The following is a 23,427-nucleotide window of genomic DNA, read 5'->3' as shown; positions in this document are numbered from 1 at the left end:
TCAATCCCTGGAGGAGGCATTTCCAGGGGGTCAAATGATCTACTAAGGAGAGTGAATGCAAAATATTTCTCTCCAATTTGTACTTTTCATCAGAGAATGACTACTGCAAATGAGGTAGCAGCTGGGAAAGCTGTCAGTGTATCGTGTTGGACTCATAAGTAGAGAGGACTCTAAATCTGGGACTTCTAAGTATCAGAATATATCTTCCTAAAATTAAACAACTGGAAGAGTAAGGGGCAGAGGAACCCACTAAGTTGACGGTCCAATCCTAGGAAAATGTGCAAGGCCTGGAGGAAAAGTCCCTGGGCTGGACGCAGGTGTGGTCACCGCATGGACCTCACATTAAGCATTTTTCCCATGGGCTCCTTGCGGGTCTCAGGACAGCAGCCCGTGGAACAGTAGAGGGGCTGGGATGCAAGCGAACAAAGCTGATGGCAAGGCAAAACAAAATAACGTGCACGAAAACAGAAAGAAAAGATGACATGCGGCATTCTGATGACAACAAAGAAATGCAAACTCTAAGAAATTAGCATAATCCCAAACAGAGCCGTACACGCCTTTTCTGACTTCTGCCAATCATGTTTCTGTTTGTTCTTTAGATGCCGATATCTGGGGAATATCTATTTCTACCAGAAAAGTATAAAGAAAGAAATACAAATAGTTCAGATAAACACAGCATTTAAACAAATATAAATCAAACTAATAAATGCGCATAGTAAGAAAACTCAAACAACACACAAAGAAGAAAAACAAATAGCTGAATCTACCTTCACTCCACCCCTGCTTCTCAGCTTACTTTCTTCTTACTTAGTGATGTACTTTCGAGATTTTTCTATATCAGCACATGGAGTCCCACCTCACTCTTTGTAACTGCTGCCTGGCAGTTTACAGATATACCTTAATTTATTCCAACAGTCTGCTGCTGATAGGTTATTTAGCTGGTTTCCAGTGTTTTATCCGCTTTTATAAACAGATCTACAATGAATCTTTCTCTATATACATCTTAGATGTACTTTTGTGAGTATATCCATAGGGTAAATTTCTAGCAGTAGAATTGCTAAATCAAAGGATGTGAGCATTTAAAACTCTAAAAAGCATAAATTGTCCTCCCCAAAATATTTTCTCTGTTTAAAATAAGATTCAAGCAACTAATAAGAATTTCGACAATTTCCCCCCTTATTAGCCATATCCACAGTGACCCAGGGAGATTTTAAATGAAAGAAAATATCTACTTTGTTAAGAACTGCAAACTGTTCTTAAAACATACTTGGGTAATCTGTTCTTATCATAGACTATTCTTCTGCCTTTTCAGGTTAAAAAAATGATAATTTGCTATCTTATGAACAGAAGGCTATTATGACTCCATGAGTTTGCTCCCTTCCTTGCACTGTTAATGTTAGAATGATCACACTGTCAAGTCGTGCCCATTTGTCCATAATTAAAGAGGGTTTACTCCTTCTCCTGTGTTGCTATCCTACGTGTTTAAAGTACAAAACTTTCCACCCACCAAAATTATTTCTAGATGGACTCAGGCAATGTGAAAAATGAAAACATGAGGAAATACAGACCATATCTGATTTTAGGATGGGAAAAGACTTTAAAAACATAAAACATAGAAGGAAACCACAAAGTACAAAACTGATAAACTTCATTACGTAAAACTTAAAACTTTGGTTTTTATGGTACCCACTAAACATAACAACTCAAAGGCAGGTGCCAATCTGGGAAATGGTACTTGCAATAAATATGTCAAAAGGCTGAGACCTTTAGAAAATAAAGTTTTCTTACAAATCAATATGATTTGTAAATAAAGATATGAACGCTTAAATACAGAAAAAAAGAATGAAATATAGGGAAATTGTCCAATGTTATTAATAACCAAAGAAATGCAAATTAAGCATGGAGATGTCATGTCCACCTAGGAAATGTGCTCTCCCCCTCCTCCCACACGGCCTATTTTAAAATATCCTGTTCTGTGTTGGGGAGGGTGTGAGAAAAAGAGCTTGTCTTTTAATCTCTGTCAGAATTATACATAAGAACCATCTTTCTGGAAGTTTTGATTCACTTTATCATAAAGAATTTATCCAGGGAAAATTATCTTCAATACACTCAAAGACTTTTGCAAAGAAAATCCAACACAGAGGTATATGCAAGACCAAGAAAATAAAATTCAAACAGCAAATGATCGGTTAAATAGGATGGCATCTTATGAACCATCCAATGACTTCCTTTTCCATGGAATAAAATCAGAGGGAGCCCATCCACGATCCACTGCCTGCCTTTCCCGGGCACATCATCGCACCCCTCTCTCCCTCTCCTCACTCCCAGTCTGGCCATATTGGCCTTAGCCGGAGCTCTGCCGTGGGACAGGCATGGAGGGCAGGCAGGCGGGTGGGGATTCGCACTAAGAATACAGTGGGATTTCGCTTTCCTTCGCCCCATGTGTCTATCTCCCTGGGGAACCCTCCAGAGTTATGGCTACAGTCTGGGGACAGAGTCTTGATTTCTGGCTATTAATACCATGTAATTGGTGCCCTGACCTAATTATTTCTAACATCTGGCTTCCAGTCTCATCCAGTTCTTAACAGGCATGAGCCAGCCGGAAGCCTCTGCACTTTGACCTTAATTCTTCCCACAGTGAGCACCCCTAGATGGCCATTAAGATTGTCTGAGGAACATTAAAAAAGTACCAAGCCCAGGCCCCACCTCCAGAGACTTTTGTCTTATTGGTCTGGGCACTGGAGGCTGTAAATGCTCCACGGCAGGCTGAATATCAGCGAAGGTGGAAAATCATTGCCGAGCACGTGGCAATCTCGTTCGTGGTCCAGGCTCATAAGCGTTTCCTACTGCTTAAGCTGGTCTGAGCTCTTTCTTCATCAGTCCGAAATAAGCTATTGGGTTAAATTTTCTTAGAAGACAGCACTGGGCATCAGGCTCTTCTCTAGTTTTGCAGTGAAGTCTTCACTTTCTTTCTTCTTCCAAGTCCGGGTTTCAGCCACAGGTGGATGGGATTTTTGACACGAGAACTTGTATTGAGCACTTGGCTTCCAAGAGTCAACACGGCTTTTTCACTGTGGTATTCATCACCCTTACCAGCTGCTGTCTCACTTTCCTTCCCCTCCTGGGAGGCCCCTACTCTTAGGATTAGTTTAGATTACTATTTTCTACCCCAGGGCAGAAGGGACGAGGTGAGGTGGGTTAAATACAAAACCATGGAAAACACCTCAAATACAGGTCAAACTGAATCTGGCTTTGCTCTTAGGTAAATGAGTTTTTGTTTAAATGCCTCAATATCACACTAAATTTTGAAATTCAGAAACAATAGTTAAGAAAAAGATGGTCCCTGAAAACAGTTTCTTCTATGCAGCCTCCACCGAAAAACCCTGTTGTGCTGACGAAGTAATAACAGGGCCTGAGCAGGTCCTCGACCAGCTTTGGCTTGCAGGCAGGCAGTAGCCCCACGTGTACGTGCAAAGCCTCCCGGGATTCTCTATCTGGCTTCATTGACAGACACCCCGAGACAAAGAGAGGAGAGCAGATCTAGTGAGGGCCTCTGAAACTCATGGGTGTTCCTGAACTGGCTCAGCCTCACTGGGGGTACCCTCCACATAATGAGCAAGAGGAATTGTTCTACCCTTCTCCTTTGTTCTGGCACTTTCTATGATTTTATCAGCATTTATTTCAGGCAAGTTCCTGATCAAGGTGAAGACTGCAAAACCCATGCCTATATATGACAAAAGTCTAAGTTAATGAAAAGGATTAAAAAATAGAGTGAGAATGGGAAATCAGAAACTTGGCAAATGTCACCCCCCAGTACTGCGAGTCTCTGTTTCTCATTTGCCTTTTTGACACGTGCAAGCAACCAACTTGCAATAGGAGAATGCAAAAGAAACAAAATTATAGTCAGTGATGCCAAATTGTAATTTTTAATGGAGAAGGTATCTATCTGCAAATCCCCAGCTGGATGCCTTCTGTTTAGGCTCCTTTTGAGATGTCTGTCTGCCTAAAAGTTATTAACTAATGCCCTCCAGAGTCCTGGGGCTCTGGCCCTGCACATGATATTTGAAAGATTCCTGCCTTCAAGCAGAGGACCGAAAGTGTCATAGGTAATACCTAGATATTGGCCATTGCATTTGTTAGGGAATAGAGGGCTTTACTAAAACTCTGAGTGATTTATCTCTCTCTCTCCCTCTCTCTCTCCTTCCTGTTGCCTCTCCCTTTCCCTCACTCTTTTATAAGGAGTCCATGTTCTCTCCTATGTTCTATAACCTCTACCCTCTAGTGCGGGGGTTGGCCAACTTGCTCTGTAAAGGGCCACCCAGTAAATATTTTTGGTTTCAGAATCTCTGTTGCAAAGACTCAGCTCTGCCCTTGTAGCACAAAACAGCTACAGACAATACCTGACTGCTCCATTTGGCCCACAGGCCGTGGTATGCAGACCCCTCTCCCCCCATCCAGGCTACCCCTTATCGAGAATGACCATCACCCCCAAGATGAGATGTACTACTGACACGGGCTCCAGGAGCCTGCAGTCTGAGCACAAAGCTGTGGGTGTGTTGGAGGCGGTGGTGGTGCTGGGTGGGCACGTGTGGATAAGTCAGGGGGAGGACAAAGAAGGGAACATTAAGCCTCCGAAGTCCTGAATCGGTATTTCTAGAGGAAAGGAGGGAGCAAGAGAAGACAAAGGGAAGGGATTCTCACTGAGTGTTATGTGCTCCTAGAACTGTCAGATAACACCGAGATAACTGTCTCATAACACCGAGAAGAAGGTTGAGTTGCCCCCACTTTGCAGAGGAAAAATTAAGGCTCAGATGGGTGGAACGCCCAGGGCATAGAAGGAGGAAGGGCTGGTGCTGGTATTTGCACCCAGCTCTGTCGGGCTCTGAGCCTGTGCTGTGTTTTCCCCCAAACCTAGGCTTCTATAAGGGTCATCAGGCCTGGTGCCTTCTCCCTTCTAACACCAGCATCCTGCATTACAAAGCTTAATGAGGGCTGGTCAATAGAGGAAACTCGAGTGAGAGAGAACCACGATGGCCAGAGACGTCTCATATGATGCTGAGCCCTTATTAAGGTGGCTGCCTACCCTTGGGGGCCTTTGAGAAAGATCTGTATAGCGGCCAAGACACCAATCTGCCTCTTACTTCCCTTCCTCTAGAGGTAGGTCCCTATGATTGCAGGCCCTAAGCTGGGTGCTACGAGCTTCTCTTTGGGCCTGAGCCTGGGGACATACCCCTCCCACCACAGCCCTCTCCTTTGCTACTCTATCCCTGCCAGTTTCTGCGCAGGACCTCAGAAAGACCAGTGGGGAAAAGAGAACCTGATGTCCCACACCGACTGCCACTCTCTCCTGCCGCCTTCTCAATCTTCAGATCTCAAAACTCATCATCCTCACCCACCCAATCTAAAGTAATCACCTTGTCCCTACACAGAGCCCTCTCTATCACAATGTATTCCCTGTACTTTCTTTCCAGGTGCTTATCAGAATCTGAAATTATCTAGCTTATACATTAATTGGTTTGCATCAGTCTCCTCTCTTCAGGATGGGACTTTCTGAGTCTGAGATCTTCTGGTCGTCTTGATTATATCCTGAATGCCTAAAATGGTGTCTGTGCATGGTAGACAATAAATGAATGAGGGAGTGAGTGAACACATACATGCACCCGGTAAGCTCTGTGTCCAGTAAAGATGCTGAGCCCACCGAGCCCACAGCACACAGGGTTCTGCGTCGTCATGGAAAGCATTTAGATGAGTGGGTTTTCTTCCTCTCCCTGGGACTGTGCAGTAAGAGTCCCCCAGAAAAGACAGAACACCCATCTCCTCTGCTCGTCGGGGGCCCTCCTAGCAATCGCACTGAGAAGCAGGACGAAATTAACACAGTCTAACCCATAAACCCTGAAAATCCCTGAATCTAGTTAAGAGAGCAATTTTTAGCAAGTCGAGCACTTTTTATGGCCGCCTCAGAGCCATCTGGGAAAGCAACTGCTCTCTCCTAAATTGCGAAGTGTCTTCACTCCAGCCTTCTGCTGCTGCCCAGGAGACAGCCACTAGCTAAATGGCAAAACAGTCTCTCGACACCGACATGACATATGTTAAGAAACAAAGCAAAGGTCTGTGGCCAGCAGCTCCTGGACGTGCCTTTTAGATCCATGCTCCGAGGGACCCCTTTGTTTCTCTTTGGGAGGATGATGAGAAGATAAAACAGAGGTGCCACAAAGAGGCAGGTGGAAATGGCCTTGCCTGAGAAGGGCAGTTAAGGCATAAATTGGTCATTCTGAATTCTGCCCTCCGTCTTCATAACTGACTTCATCGTGAGGTCCTCCCACCAGTACACACACCCCCTTCCTGACATTTGGCACTGGGGGACGAGACTACCACATGCGATACAGGATTTCTACTGTCGAGCTGAAGTGGGACTAGACAGGGCCTGTCCCCTGTGAGTTGCGTGGGCCTCGCTCTCTCTGGATGGGGCTAGAATGCCCCGCTGCCCGAAGCATGCAGCATGCAGGGACAGTGGTGGGTATGCAGTGATGCGCAGGCTGGGTTCCAAAGGCTTACCACGTGCATGACCGCACACACGCACACTTGCAGGCACGTGTGTCCACGAACACAGGCACACGCATGGGGTTGGTGTTTCCATTTTTAAATACACTTTTTATTTATAATTTTAGATTTATAAAGATGTTGCAAAGATAGTGCAGGAAGTCAGCACATAACCTTACCCACCCGGCTTGGCATAAGGTTAACAACTTGCATAACCACGGTGCACTTGTCAAAACTAAGATGTTAACGGTCACGCGGTGCTGTTAACTCAACGACAGATCTTGGATTTCACCTTTTTTTCCCCCCACTAATAACCTTTCTCTGTTCCAGAACCCAACCCGGCATTCCACATGGCCTTTAGGGCAGGTCTATTTGAAGATTTAGGGTGGTACATCCCCTTGGTTCTTTTAAAATGGGCTTTGGAAATAGAGAAAAGAGCTCTCAGGCCAATGAGATGCTGGGATTTCTCCCTTCTCCCTTTCGTTTACTTTTCCTTTAGTAAAATCTCGAAGTCTCAGTTTGCTAATGTGTAAGACGAAGCTAGTAGCAGAACTTACTGCATGTGATTCTTGTGAAAATTCAGTAATTCTGGAAACGTACTTAGCTGGGGGCGGGGCATACTAGCACGCAGTAAGCGTCAGCTACTGTTAGTCACTCTTACCGAGGAGAGGAGCAACTGTATCCTTCGTTCATTCTCACCAATAAATGAGTGGTCGGCAGCCAGCCGGAACAGCGGACCCCGATTATGGAAAATGTAGGACAAACAACCAAAGAACTGGGTGTAGTTATCAGGGGCAGAAACTACAGATTTGAATCTTGGCTGCTGCTTGGCCGTGTCTGGTGTTTGAAGGCCGGGGCCGAGACAACTGTGCAGCGGTGACAGAAGAGGGTCACCATCAGGCAGCCAGCTGGCCTCGTCCCGGCTCCTACAAATGTCTGCAGCTCAGCGTGAACAGCTGGGAAGGGGCCAGGCCTAGGGTAGCACGGCCAGTTAGCTTCAGAGGCATCTTGTTCCAGAAATCAAACCAACCACTATCCATTCACCCTCACGTTCTGCTTACGCACTATAGACTCCACTCCGGGGAGAAAGAGGACGGAAATGAACACTTATTGTGTCCTGGGGGCCAGGCCCTGCATGTGCTTTATACAGAGTGGTCTTCAACTTTTTCTCACGCCTTTGTCTGTAAAATATTTTGAGTACGTACCATCCCTATACATACAAATAATAAACAAAAGATACACACGCCACTGAACTAGTGTGTGCATTACAGAATACGCATGAAGCGGGCATTTAAAACAGATAATTTGTAGATGAAATAAGCAAATATCAATTAAAAATTAATAGGACTGTTAATGAGAGTAGATGTAAATCTTTCAATAAGTCTTCTTGATAATTGCAGACTTCTTGGGGCCAACTTCTTATCTGATACGATTAGCCTGTCTGTTTTCATATCTTACCGAAGCTGATTTAAAATAAAAACTCCTTCCCAGAGGAGAAGCATTAGCTCTGCCATGTTTTATTTTGCATGGACACTGTTAGTATCTCGGCTTTTAATTCATGATTTCTGTGCAAAACCTTTTCAAGTCACATCTTCAGTTTGGTAGGATTTGTTAAGTTTAAAATAGGTAATGGACCCTGTCAGCTCACGTCACCTGCAGAGATAAACTGCAATAAAACACAACGTGCTGTCAGGCCACAGCCGCCAACTCCTCCAGGTCGAGAAGTCCCTCTTCTCTTTTGGGAGATGCCCAGAGCATGCAGTATAGGGTTGATCCATATATTAAATATTAGTAAAGCTTAATTTATCAAAGAATTATTAAAGAAATGCTAAAATTTTCTACTGATACTCCCAAGAAATGACCTGTCCACCCCACTGTGCGCATTTGCTTCTCTTCTGATTCCATCGTTTCATTGCTCTGAATTGTCACAACAGTCCTATTCGGTAAGTGGATAATGCCATCCCGCTGTACATGTGAACGGGGAACGGACGCCCAGAGAATCTGTGCGTGTGTGATGTCATCCAGCAAGTACACTGTAAAGTGGAGTTTAAACTCAGATCTCTTCAGTTCCAGCCACCTTTTTATTCTCTCTTCCTCTGTCCCTCCACCCTTGCCAATGTGTCTTCTGCCCTCTTCTCACCTATCGGCTGTTGAAATTAAATGCTGGCTTCCAAGAGGCCACCATCTGAGCAGTGGAAAGCAGACAGACAGCATGGCATTGTGACAGCTGAGCAAGCTAAGGAGAGACTCCGCCCAACGTTAAGTAGAAAGCAGTTGTATAAGAAGTAATGCTCACCTTTGAAGAATTTGAGATTTGTGAGAAGCAGACTGAATCCTCAAACGAATGATAAAAAGAGATGAATCCAGCAAAAAATGGGCAAGAAAGCTGGAGGGTACAGAGGCCCAGAGTCCTGGCTCTGGGTTTGGAGCACCTGAATGTGAATCCCAGCTCCACCCTTCCTGGCTGTCCAATCTTGGCTGCTGAGCCTCAGTTTTCCCAACTGTAAAAGGCTAAAACTTTGGTTGTCATGAGGATTTAACAAGTCCTTCTCAGCATTCAATACTGTGACTGGCAAACGCTGTCACCTCTGTTTGATTTCCCCATGTGGTGATCACAGGCAGAACTGCGACACTCCTATAAGCTGGGGTCTTGGGCTGGCTCCTCTGGACTCTAAGACTCCCCAGCATCTCACACCACAAAGGGTCAGCCTCAGACTCTGTGCGACTACATCCCAATAGACGCTGATGATAAATCATCATATTTACTTTACTAGGGCCACTCTGCAAAGACCCTCATCTGCACATCGCTGGGGAGAAATAAAAACTATTTCCTTTTATAAGAAAAAAAAATGGTGATTAAGGTGCTTCTTAAATCCCAACTGGTTTCTCCCTGTTACAAAATGATTCTACTTTCCCCTTGATTGATTTATGTTAACTCATTTGTATGTTAAAATATATAAATTTTGTACACTATCAAACTATATTTCTAAGAACACCCTGGGGGGAGGTGGCCACTTACGGAGGGAGCAGAGCTACAGACTGAGGGAGAAAGGGCTGGACTACACAGAAACCCTCATCCCACCAGGGGGTATTTAGAAATGCATGGTGGCTTTCATTTTTCTAGATTGTCACAATGACCGGGAACACAGTGGGCATTTAGTGTTGGGAGGACAGAGATGCTAAATTTCTTATGATATGTAGGGCAGCCCTACACAATGAAAAACTATATATACCAATAGTTCCAACATATATACCAATAACTCCCCGAATGAGTCATGCTTGGAACATTTCTTGATACTGAAAGTGGTCTTCAAACTAGGTGAGCCCACTGACCAGATGCCGGACCAGGTGTGGCCTGGGCCAGCTCTGCTCTCACAATGCTTTGTCGGCACCTTCATTATACATGGAAGCCCTTTTGTGCAGGCTCTTAGCTGGACTGTGACCTCCACGTCAGCAAATGCCATGCTGAACTCATCTGTGTAAACCCCAGGCCGACCGTGGTGCCTACACAGTAGGTGCTCAGCATATGGCTGGGCACTTGATTCTAAAAGGTGAGTCAGCTTGTTTTTAATGGATGAGCTGGCTGGACAATGGCTCTAGCATGAGGAAGACCAGAGAGCACCCACCCCAAAGAGACAGGTGTTGTAGGGACGAAACGGACCCAAGGGCTTAGGGCTGATAAAGTGCCGTCTACTAACCTCCTGCATCAAAATCCAGGTTCCCAGGTCCCGTCCACCTCTCTAGGGATGGGGCTCAGAAAAATGCATTTTAAGCAAGCTCTAACCATTTGAGAATCACAACGAAATTGTATCAGGTGACCTGTGACCGGAGAGTGGTTTTGTTGGGATAAAGGACATTTTAGGCTTGTCAAAGCTCTTAGTCACTACTGCTGAGGACTTTTCTGGATCAGGAATCTGTGTTTTGTGGAAGACTTTTAAAATGTCTGGGTTTTTCCACTGAGGCATGGAAATTAAATTAGAAATTAAATTTCTAGGTATATTTTCCTTAACTGTAAAATAACGTTTCTTTTGAAAGTAGCAATTGGCCTCAGATTATTTTTTGGCAGGAAAGAGGGTTCCCTGCAGCCCCGGAGGCTGAAGTAAGAAAGTTCCAAAGAGCTAATAACTGACTTCATTTGAGCACCTAGTGTGAGCCCAGCTCTGTACTACAGTACTGGCAGGATGGCTCATTAACTACTTATGAAGTGCGGATGGTCACTGCCATGCGCAATTTAGAGAGAGAGAAACTGAGGCTTAGAAGCATTAAGTAGCTTGGCCACGTTACATACTAGTAAGTGACTGAATCGAGATTCAAACTCAGGCAGTGAGACTTGAAACCTCAAGCCTGAAGCACTTCCGGCACCTTCTCTGCAGCCCAAATTGCTCCTCATAAGCACACTCTGTGCTCGTCGCTTTGAGAGGATCAGCGTCTTGCTTCTGTATGCACTGAATCCTTTACACTTGTTCCTCCCTGTCAATCATGAGGCTTTCCCATGTCTGTATGTCTGTGAGTAGAGATAGGATTGGAATAAAATAGAAAGAATCTGTCAGTATTCTCTCCCAAAATATTTACACCCTGGATGGTTGGTTGGCTTCTAGGTTGTGACTTTAAAATTTGTAAGGCTCTACTGCTTGAAAATAATTGGTGTTTTAAATTTAACTGACAGCTCAAGTCACCCCAAATGAGAATATGTTAGATCACTTCCTCTACTAAGACAAAAGACTAATTCAGCAATAAGATAGAGTAATATACTGACTTCGACAGCTCATCAGAGAAAAGCACTGTAAAGTTCAGTATTTTCCAGTGATTATCAAGGAATGCTAGGCATATCAATGATAAACAACTCAGAGGGCTTGCATAATTTTAGACTTTATTCTGTCACTAATTTTGAGGTAAGCCCAGAAAGGAGCCTAGTGTCTAAAGGTCTGCAAATAATTCCTGTAAGATTCAATAGTCAACCACCCTTGGGGAACTGACTCTGCTAGGAATGTTTTTATTGTGATTTTTAAAAGTTGCCCAGCTTCATTTAATATATATCTACACAATGGATAAATGTCAAATGTTAGCATAAATGTCAAATGGTCGCCTATGTTACATGTCAAAAATCACCCCAGACTGTCGGGCAGCATCGTTGCCCTTGTGCCTGGGACCATGGTGGGCTTGAATATGAAGGAGGCATGCTATCTGGACCGTGGGTGGAGAGTTCTTACCTGTCTGTGCCCTAATACGAGGCCATGTTCAGAGAGGCACACATCATTATGGGCAGAAGATGAGGGGCGGAAGGAGCTCTTATGTGGGAGAAAATATATGCTCTGTATGTGGGGCTGTGTGTGTGTGCATGTGTGCACATGTGCCCAGCATCCCTGTGTGTACATGTGCATGCGTACTCATCTACAGCACAGCGGGAGGGGTTACAGTTGTCCATAGGAAAGAAATGATGCACTGGAAACCCCTACTGAGCACCCCCTTCCAACAGAACAGCTCCTAATTCCAACGGCAGGTTTTCTCTCTGAGGCTCTGGGGACCCAAAGACTCACCATCCACTCATTCTCCTGACACTAAACCCTAAATTTGATGTTCTACCCAAAGCTGGGGTAGCACCCAGGTGTCTCCATCAGTCTTCGACTTTTGCCAATTTTAAGAGTCTGCAGCAAGAAAATCATAGACGTTGAGATGGGCCTGGCTCTAGTCCAGACTTTGTCAACGCTGACTACAGGGCCTTCAGTCATCCCTAAGCCTAAGCTTTGGTCACATTGTTGGTAAAATGGAGAGAGTTGGTCCTTTCATTTGGGATGATCGTGAGTATTAAACACAGCACTAAGCGTACAGAAGACATAAAAATCCAGGCATCCCCTTCTGTCTTCCTCTCCCTCAAGGCTGTTCTGTTATTTCAACCCAGGTTTAGAACTATTGGCTGGGACTTTTCAATTAAAATTAAACACACTCCATTCTCTTTAATGAATGGAACTGTTGCTTGGCTGATGTCGGTTCTTTTTTTTTTTTCTTCGCAGCTCCTTTTTCTCTCTGAGACAGGAAAGGCAGACATGAAAAAGCTTTGTTCAACCCAAGCTGGCAGTTGGACCAAGGTCAGAATCCTAGGCCCAGATATGTTTTGTTGATCAGACATCAGTCCCAGCCCTTGGTTTGGTGAATGGACCAGGGCCTCCCCTGCCCTCCTACGAGCCCCCATATACACACACGACTTGTTCACAAAGCCTGCCAACCCTAGAGACTATCTGAACAATGAATTGTGTGTCTCCAAGAAAGTCACACTCAGTTTCTAGTCAGTGGATAAGGTGAAAATCATCTACAATCAAAACTGCCCTTGAGACTCCCTTAAAATGTTCATAACGTATCCAATAGTAGTGTCTCATGTGGAGTCCAATGCAGTCACCTCTTTCTCCTGCTATGAACCAGGTCATTACTTCTTTGTTTGACCACCAAATAAAGCAAGCTGACTTATGCTTAGGGGCCATGAAGCATAAAAAACATATCTGCATCTTTAAACAGCAAACTCGTAAACAGAGGCCAGTAGAGATTTCAGCTAATTCATCGGTTTCCCACCTCAGGCTCACAGAGAATCACTCACACTCAAATTGGTCATTATTTTCTTCTCTGACTCTTGTCTTTTTTTTTTTTTTTTTTTTTTTCAGTTTTTTGTTTGTTTGCCTAACTGAACTCACTTATGTTAAATGCTTACATAATCAAATTCCATTAATTAAGGTTTCTTTTGTATTGACTCTTTTCATTAAAAATTAATTAACTGATTGATGGATTTGTTTTTATAAGTGAACGAGATTACCAAGCAAAACTGGTCATCTCTGTCCTGAGACCTTAATGAAAGACGCGGAAAAGTGCAAGAGCACACTGCGCATGATGCTTGGCCAGGATGGAGGATGTGGAGCCCTGATAAAGAGGAGGGAGGGAAGGGGGTCGGGTGAACGGAAAGCTGTAAAAGGGAAGCTTTCCATGTGGGCAGAAAGGCACCCTTCATACTTCTTCATCCCAGAATTTGATGGCATGTGGAGAACGTAGAAACCTCAGTCTTTATCCTCCATTTACAGTGAGACAATCCCAAGATTCCTTGAATTACATTTGCCACAAGCCTCCCTATGTACTGTGCTCTTTGCTCCAGGGTGCTAGAAAAACCAAGATAAGAAGGTCACGCTCCCAGTCTCAAGGCGCTCACAATCTAATAGAAGAAAGCGGGTGAGGAAACGATACAAGCACTAAATGCGATGGATATAACAAGATAGACTTAGATGGAACGCAATGGATGGATTCTTGCGAGAGGGTGGCCATCGAAGAGGTGATACAACAGGGTATGTGCTCTCCAGACCAACAGAGAAGTGAGGTGGGCATCCCAGGGAGAGAACAGAGCCTATGCACATAAACAAGCTTAACCATGGGGAATTTTCACTATCTCAAAAAAATTCTTTAAATAAGTAAGCCATACTTCCTCTGTAGGCTGGCTAGTGGCATGAACAAGGGTTGAAGTGGAAACTAAATTCCTATGAAATCAATAACTAAAGCATTATAAAACAAATCACATTTCTTCTACCTCACCTGTTGTATTCAAATAAAAGAGTTCATTCACAGAAAAACCTCTACATCCCATCACTTGCCTACTGGCAAGACTCTTTCAAGATCTGTCTTCTAATTACAACAAATTAAGCTTATTTCACATCTGTTTCTGAAGACTCTTTACTCTCCTTCCATTATTAGATTCACATACTGATATTATTCTTTCCACAGGATCAGAAAACATGAACCCATGAACTCAATATCACAACACTCAGCATCTCTTAAGAAAATCCAAAGTGCAATAATTCATCTTCTTTGTGAAACGAATTCCCATTTTGTGAAATAATGGTAAAAGTCAAATAAAAATCTCTGGCTAATGATACAGCTGCATCTCAGTAGAGTTATCGTATAGCTATCCTTTTTATATTGTATCAGCACACCTGGAATGAGGTAGCAGCTGGGCAAAGAAGCATACTTCACTCACGAATCATCATGAACTCACGTGAACAGTCCATTTGTATGGGTTGTCAATAAATCATTGACTGACACTTGATGAGCAAAACAGAACTATAGACCATGCCAACACCCAGCCAGGACTGAGAATGACTTTTCTAGACCAAGGACTCTCAAGCTTCTGGGATCATTGCTCACTTTCATCACTCTATGCCCTGCCTACTCCTTTCTCTTTGGGCAGTTCCAACGCATGCATGCTGTGTTGTGAGAGCTTTATTATAGAATAGCAACTAGACTTTTTAGTAGAACTATGAGAGTCCTTTGACTGAGCGGAGTCTATGGTAATGTGCCAACCTGAGTTCAGAAGAGACCCTTAATAACTCGCCTAGTAGGTTCCTGTAGCAACCCTTAGTCATATATAAAAACTGATAAGTTATGGGATTGTTCATCATTAATCAAAGAACTCGTACTTTTATCTCATCTCATAATCAATCCGGAGGACTGTTCTTTGAGAAGACTGTATTTTGAGAATCGCTGCCCTAGAACACAGTCATGCTGTGTCGTATCGCTTATGCTCATTTATGAAAGATGTGAAAAACTATATGATCTCAACTTCAATCTTCCCCAAGAGCAAGATCATGTTCCACCAGATACGCTCACTCCCCATTCCCAACCTGATTCACACCTTCGGGCAGTCTTTCTCATAAATATTCATATCTCCTTTGGCTTTCTCCTCATTCCCCCTTTTCTTCCAATTCTTACCCAGTTAGTTCAGAGAAATTTCTTTCCTTACCTTCCCTTTGCAAGGCAAAACATATCCAAATGATGTGAACACAAGTAATTATAGCTATGCCAAAAATGTGTTTTCTGGTGTATTTATGCATAATAAAGTGCCAGAGTCATGATCTTCTAAACTCTTTGGAGATCTAAGAATCCCTTCGACAATCTCTGTGACAGACTTCATCTACTCCCTTTAGTGCCTCGGATTAAACATACTTTTCCTCAAGCACCAACATTCATGATAAAAAAAACAAAACACAATTGTATTTTAAATTCAACTTTAGAGCTCTGTTTTATTTCATTGCCAGATTTGCAAGGCTTCTTTTTTTCTAAGTTTTTTTTTTTTTGGAAACATGTACTAATTTGGCTACATAATGTGTTAAACTGATGCCTGTGGACTGGCCTGCGAAGGTATTTTTATACTTAAACACTAAGTCATATATCATCTTGGACACAGTCTCTCTGCAGGTTGGCAACTCTTACAATAATATCGAAACCTCCTTTCCTTACTTAAAAAGTCATAATTAACATAAAAAATAAGAAAAGAAAAACATAAAACATGCCCAAGAGATCTGACCTTACATTTTATATTTTAAGTAATTGCCTAGCAGATATAGTTGTTAAATGTCTTTGCAGGTGAAAGCTACATAAAACTTCTAGACCCATATTATGTCTTAAATATGTACATCTGCCTGATTTTGAACGACTAAACACCTCCTTTAGTAGCAATGAAAACAAAGCAGAGGTGCGTAAAAACTGAAAATCATGCAGCTATTAAAGCATCTTGAGGAGACTTAACAAATGGGTCCATCTGCCCCAAGGATGAAAAGGGCCAAATAAGCTGTTAGGGACTCATATAGCGTATTTGGTTAACATGCTCTGTAAAAGCAGAACTGTCCCATTGTCTCAGCTCCTCAAACTCCAGCCAAGACTTTGAAAAGAGAAAGTGATAACATCAGAGGTTATGGTGACAGAGGCACAGATGACTGGACTTCAGCATGAGCAACACACACTGGAGAACTAAAAGAGACATCCTAGGAACAGACGCTCGAGTAGGACACGGGGTTACAGATAGATCTCCAAAACCTGCTCTCTCCCCTCCTCCTACTCCTCCCTCTGACAGTCTGACAGGGAGCAGACAGGACAAAGAAGTGAAGGAGGGGAAAAACAATTCCAGAAACTACAGTGATAGGGGTTAAAAGGAACAGCTGGCATTGTTTTCATTAAGAGAAGCACATGTCACTGACATTCCTACTTTGTCCTTCTTCAGGCTAGTGGCCTTGGCAACTCTTATGACACATGCACTCAAAAATGCTTCAAAGGCTTCTCAGAGAAAGAACATACAAAGTAGAGCAACATACTTTGCTAAGCCCCTGACACAAAACAACATCTATTTGTATGTAGTGCTCAAAACTCCCACACACCTTCCCCCGGACACACATAAATAACTCCCTTAGGAAATGGGCTGGTTATCTCCACTCCATAGATTGATTTTGAGCTTCTCTTGGATTTCCTACAATGACCGAGAGTGCCAATTCACCATAAAGCATCCGGTATCATGGCTGAGCATCCTGACTGTGAGAAAAGTTCTTCGGGATTTCAGCCACTGTCACCACACTGTGGTTTCCTTAGACGGTGGAACTAGAATGAGACAGTAACCCGCTTGTTCCTTCTCTTGTAATATCGCCCTTCGAATAATTGAAAGCTGCCCCTGTGTCTCCCGATTTAAACAAAAAACGAAGGCTCAGCCAGGGTAAGGACTTGCCCCAGAGCACAGAGCGATTTAATGGCGGACCCATGACTCAAACACAGATATTCTGGTGCAGGTCCAAGGCTGTTCCCAGAACCTCCACCAAACCCTGTGAATCCTTCGGCTCAGGTCAGAACCACATCCTCTCACACGGGTTCCGAGGAGGACCCATCTCACCACCTCTACTTAGATGCGCCGCCACGAAAGAGATGTGGACATATGGGCTACAGGTGTGTCTGTGTGTCAGCTCAGGTATACTAGATACCTTTGGGCATGTTTGTTCTGCTCAAGGTGTGTCCCCCTTCTCTAGAAGCTAACCCACATCCAGAAGAGTGACCTCCAGGAGCCTTTTGGGGACAATATGACCCTGCCCCTGCCATGCCTGATTTGAAGGAAGTCTCTGCGATGTGGTCGGGCCTGTGACACATACACTTAGAAACTGTGAGGAAGCCATATTTGATTGACTGCATTCACCAGAAAAGCAGAGGAAACTAGATAAAGAAAGAGATATTGGGGTGGGGTGGAGAGAGAGAAAGAAGGGAAGGGGAAAGAAGGGAAGGGAAGAGAGAGCAGTGGATGGATGAAGAAGATGGACAGAGAGATGAAAGAAAGAAAGGCTTCCAGTGACATCCTGCTTCCCAGCTTTGATGCTGTCCTTAGGCCCAGCCACATTTCTGTTTCTGATGCTTAGACACCCCTGTATCCTTTTAACAGCCCACCCCTTCTTCTCTGAGCTAGCTCAATCTGGTCTCTATTCCTCAGAACCCCAGGCTTCCAACTCATACATTTCTCACGTAACGTGCAGTGATGAGTCTGGTATTATTTTACGCTTCAAATCTGATTAGCTGCATGGGGAGAGGATAAATAAGAGAGGAGCGCCTGGGTCTAGAAGGAAAAACATTAACTTATGAAAAACTATTTTTTCTTTTTTTAAAACATAAAGTGCCTTTGGTCCCAAAGTGCCTGTTACATGCAATGGAATTCAAAGCATTTTATTTTCTGACACAAGAAGATCAGTTGACGAAGGTACCTAAGAGAATGGGCTTCCTCTTAGGTAATGTCCAGGGAGGAGAAGAAGATAAGGCAGGGCTGGAGGTCTTGGGCAGGCGTCACCAGTCTGTTCCTAATCAGTGAACACAGGAGAAGCATCATGACCAATTTATTGGGGTCATATGACACTCTACAGCTATCTCAGAATGTCTTTTGTTAGATTGTGAAGCCTTCGATGGCAGGGACCATTTTCACCACCATATCCCTACAGGTACCTGGCACAGTACCTGGTATGGAGTAGGTACTTAATATTTGTTGAATGACTGCACAAATGGATGGGTACACAGTGACCTCTGAGAGATTCGTAAAGTGAATGGATGGACCCCAAGAGCTCAACTACAAAGGCTCTGGGTTGAGAGAGGGGCCCATTCATTTTCCTAGACTATATGAATGTTCATTCATTCAGCCATTCAAGGAATATTATGCAGCATCTACTCTACAGACTGAGACGTCAGGTGGCCCCAACTTTGGGTTGTGGCTCCCTCTCCTAGCAGCTCACCTGATGGCCATGTCCAATGGCAGTGATAGGAACTGGAAGTGGTATCCATACCTGGTGCAGTGACAAGGGAGTCCTTTACAAATAATTTTAAATTGCAAATAGTGGAAGAGACCAACTTCTTAGACTGAAATCAGGATGGTTATATCTAAGAGTTTCTGGAGTAGTTGGGAGCTTAGGCAGCAAACAAGTCAAGGTGCTTCAACATGCTGCATTAATTGATCTGCCAGGCAGCTTCCATGGTTGCCCCCCAGACAGAATTCTTCAGTAATGAAAACCAGGTCCACAAAGCCACTAGTATATGCTGTGCAAAAAGCCAGATCTACTTTCTCTAGTCACTCCATGAATTTCCCCAAAGACAACAACTGAAGGAGGCTTGAGGTTTCCCATGTCTTGGGCATAAAATCTGCTCAAAAGCTAGAATTCAAATGACAAAGGAGCAGCTAGTATAACCAAGATCTTTGGTGAGTCCCCTCCATTGACTGTATGGGGCTGGTGGTATCTTGAATAAGAAATATTGGAGAAAGATAGTATTTGCTTTTAAGGCCCCAGGAAACTCTGAGAGCAATTGGTTCTTAATGATTTCACCTTTACCCAGAGGCCTTGAGCTAACAGTAGACAGGAGAGGGGTTGAGACTGAGCCTTAAACCATCACAATCAACCAAGACAGTGGACTGAGGTGACAGCATCTCACCTCTACAGCATCTCAGACAGACACACACACGGAGATTTTCCTCTCTCAGTCCTCCTTTGAAAAAGTCTTTAAAGTCCAATGAGACAGAAAATTCAGGTGACTATCGAAATTTCAACCATGTCACTATGTTTACCCCCCAGCGGTGTAAAATAACTGTTAAAAAGTAGATTCCAAAGAAGTTTAAATATGACTAACTTAAAGTTTTCAATTACTCAATAATATATGAACACAATTTTGATATTTAAAAAATTCTAGTAATACAGAATTTTTCTCCACCCTCTCTGAAATTCCTAGCCTCTTCTTTATATATTTTGATAACCTTTCTAAACAATATTTCTTTGGGCATATGTTCCCACTTCAGTTTTACTGTTTTTTAAAAGCTTATTTTGGGGGTGATTAGTGGTCTCACATGCCAAACAAATAAGGACAGTTTATTTCAACTCGCAGTGGCTGATCTCTACATATGCTTTGCTATGGTGGGGGGGAAGCACACCTCCCCAGCTTAATAAATACATTACACGCCCACAAATACATAACCGGTCTTTGTGTGTGTGTGTGTGTGTGTGTGTGTGTGTGTGTGTGTGTACAAACCACTGGGAAGTTGGCAGAGATCCATAATGGGTGTAGAAGGGGCTGTCCCTGAAATGTGTGTTATCATTGCACCCTATTCGTCTGAGGGGGCCAGATGATGAGGTAGAAGACATGAGTGGAGATGTGAGATCAGAGTGACCAAATCCAAACCGTATTTCTTAACCTCAGAATCTAGAAAAGAAACCTTGCTTTTCCCAGACTCCCTCCCCCACAAACACCTTAATGAGACATTATGGAAACTTGGCAAGTGCTTCTGGAATCAATTTGGTTCTTTCAATTTCATTGCTTTTCTTCCTCCTTTCTCATCTGGATTACACAAATGAGAAAGCCTTTTTTGAGATTTCCTTTAAGGTCAATTTTTAAATGCATTATATCTTGAAAAAAATTACTTATAACTGAATAACTTAGAATTAAATTACGTTTGACTGATTTATTTTTAAGTTTTATTTGTTTGTTTGTTTATTTATTTATTTTTAGATGAGGCAACCCTTAGTTGATCTCACAGATTGCAAGGACCTTGTCAGCTTACAATCCCTTATTTTTTATTTTTATTATTTTATGCCTACAGCACCTGGTCTTCCTAGGTGGTCTCCCATCCAAGTACTAACTAGGCCCGACTCTGCTTAGCTTCCGAGATCAGATGGGATCGGGCTTGTTCAGGGTGGCATGCCCGTAGACTACAGTATGTTGGATTTAATATTACAATCCAGTGTTCATTCACCATTTACTTATATCACTCTTCTTAAATAATTTCTCCTGTAAAACACTCTGTAGGAGTTTTCACCACTGGAGGAAGCAGTCAAATATTTCAGGAATTATTAATGCATCTGTTCACCTCTCACTTCTAAAATCTAATTTTTCTGAATTTGGGACTCTGCAAAAGAATTTTTCTAATGGACAGATGCCCTCCTAAGTAATCGTAGTTCCTCTCTCTGACTGATCATAAACATGAACTTGTATCCTAAATGGTCATTTCCATGGTTACTGGATGTTCCAAATGCATTACTGAATTTAGACTTCTCTGAAGAGCTGGGTGGGGAAAATTTGTGCCACAGAGAACATAAATGCTCATATTCAAATATACAAAAGGACAAAAGTACACAGCTTATTAAAAAGCATGAGCTGTCTATTGAGGTAAACAATTTATTAAGTTTGAATGATGCACCCAGGCCTTCAAGGCAGGTGTTCATTGGTATCTAAGCTTATTTTGAAAGTAAGATGAAATAAAGTGTCAAAACCACGCATGCCTTAGCACTTTTTAGGTTTCTTAGAAAAGGACTATAAATTTAGAAGGTGGTGTAGTTGGTCAAAAGTTTCCATATTTAACCTTTTAGTTAAATACAGATATAGAAAACACCATAAAATCAATGTTTAGTTACATGAGTTCCCAGTTCCAGAAGGTTTTTCATGTGCCTCATCCCAATTTTAACCCCTCTCCCTTCGCTCAAAAATAACAATTTTCGTTTCCATATTATTAATCCCCCTAGCTCTTGTAGTTATAGGAGACTGTGGTTCAGCCATTATTTTCACCATTAAAAGACTGGGTAGTAAATTAACATTTTTGAAAGCCTTATTTATTTCTTTCCATTTTACTACTCCCCGCATTTAATAAATACATTCACTGGTGTATTTGTTAGTAGCTTGCCTCTTTCCAAAAGAAATTTAATTTTAAATGTGTGGGGTGGAACACATGCTAAGAAATTGCCTCCACTAGGCGGCGCTACATTCTTTCACGTTCTCGGATCGCTGGGAAGACAGCACTTCTTGTACTCAGGAATCAATTCATTTCTGTGAATGAAGTCGCAGATGAAAACGTGGGGAATCTACTGAATGACTTCTTTACCTTGCCACATATCACAAACAAGATCCCCTGTCTTAAAGTCAATACCCGAAAGTCCCAAAAGTCTTGGTGAGTGGCAGGCTCAGCAAGACTGAATCTGTATTTCAACAACTACTTTTCCATGAACAACCGAAGTCCGTGAAATTGAGGGAGGGGGGCCAAGAACATTTAGAAGAGACAAAAGGGCCCTGTTTCCAAGCATAAATGAAATACAGCTGGTTTATAACTGTGCTACCTTCATCACTGTAAGTCAAGTCATGGAACAGAATGAAACCTTCAGTGGTCACCAATAATGATGCTAAGGAATTCTGAGCATCCCTATGGGCTCTCAGGCACCAACTATTTATTTGTTTCTGGGTTCCATTTTTCCGCCCATGCACACTGTACAGCTCATCAGAGAGGCAAATTTCCACTGTAAATTTACACAATATCATACTGAATTTTTACCCCAGTGTTTGCTTTTTGCTTTTGTTTTTCAGATTTTAAAAAAAGAAAAATCTCAGTAATAGAGTTATAAACTCTTTAATTATAGAGGTTTGAGGGTTTCTTTTTAGATTAAATTTCCTACCTGTGTGCTTTACAGCTATTTAAATTTCTCTGGTCCAATAAATCCCAACATAAACAGCAGGTTAAGATGCCAAGTATGTGTTAAGAGATAACAGGACTTCATGCATACACCTGGGGTATTTCTAGTTCAAAACTGTCCTCAGACCCAACCAAAAGGCCAGCAACTGGGCTCAAGTGTCAACTAAACAGCCACAAAAGCGTCAACTGGAATGTTTTCACATTTTAAGTGTCCACTGAAGTCTAAAATGTAACCATAGATTTATAAGATTAGCTTGGTTGACCAAATGAGTTTTGTGATGCATGTCCTTTTATTCCTATCATTTTTTGGGGCCTAAGATTTATTCCTTAAAATATGAATTCACCGATTTGGAAAAGTCAAGAGGTAAATAAATCTGATTGAATAACACTGCATACTGAATAGACTCCTTCCTATAGTTGTTTTTTTTAAGTATTGATACCTCCTCCAGGCAAACTGGCAGCTGTCAGTTCAGCTTCAAATTCAGTGAACAGTACAGAATAGTTTTAAGAATACGGGCTTTGAAACCAGACTGTATCAGGATCAGGAAGTGGGTTTGGCAACTTTTTTACTCCTTAATGTTGCTTCCAGACCATGACTCTTCTCTACTCCTGGAAAAAGTCTTGTTTGTTCCCTTGTTTTATTGAGCCCCATCTCTGTCATCAACTGATCTGGTCACTTCCTCGTATCCACTAATGACTTCATTTCTTGGCTCACGGTATCCATATCAAATCCCACCATCATCCTGGGTGACCTCAGTGTTTTTGTGCATGACTCATCCAACCGGTATTCCCATAGCTCCTTGATAATCTCATCTCAGATAAAGGCTGAAATCTGGCCTCATAACCAAGAAGGAAATGTTTAGGTATAAAGGCCCTGATCGGGGTTAAGTGCGCATTCTGATTTCCCAAGACTAAGCACCCATGTTGGGTGCTGCAGTCTGTTGGAGAAAATCATACACTATGCAGGACAATGCTACTACAAATCTGTGGTCTTCAACCTCAGGTGGGTTCTCAACACTGTCCAGGAATCTATGCATGTGTTCTTTATCAACTCTCTAGCTTCAGTACAAGACTCCTCCTCCCCAGCACAAGGCCATGTTTAGCATAGTAGGGAGTCCATATAT

At 42.8% G+C, this 23,427-nt stretch overlaps 1 protein-coding gene and 1 pseudogene across 3 annotated transcripts in view; both read right to left on the bottom strand.

Annotated features, from left to right (window-relative positions):
• The window catches only part of LOC102890212 (paralemmin-2), a 303,901-nt gene that overhangs the window by 250,702 nt on the left and 29,772 nt on the right, over positions 1-23,427 (bottom strand). The gene's annotated exons all lie outside the window — the stretch shown is intronic.
• LOC112473136 lies at positions 20,438-20,556 on the bottom strand (annotated as a pseudogene).

Source organism: Pteropus alecto, unplaced genomic scaffold (genome assembly GCF_000325575.1).
Source record: "Pteropus alecto unplaced genomic scaffold, ASM32557v1 scaffold111, whole genome shotgun sequence".
NCBI lineage: Eukaryota > Metazoa > Chordata > Mammalia > Chiroptera > Pteropodidae > Pteropus > Pteropus alecto.
Note: the sequence above shows the minus strand (reverse complement) of the source record. Positions and strands in the feature narration are given on the sequence as shown.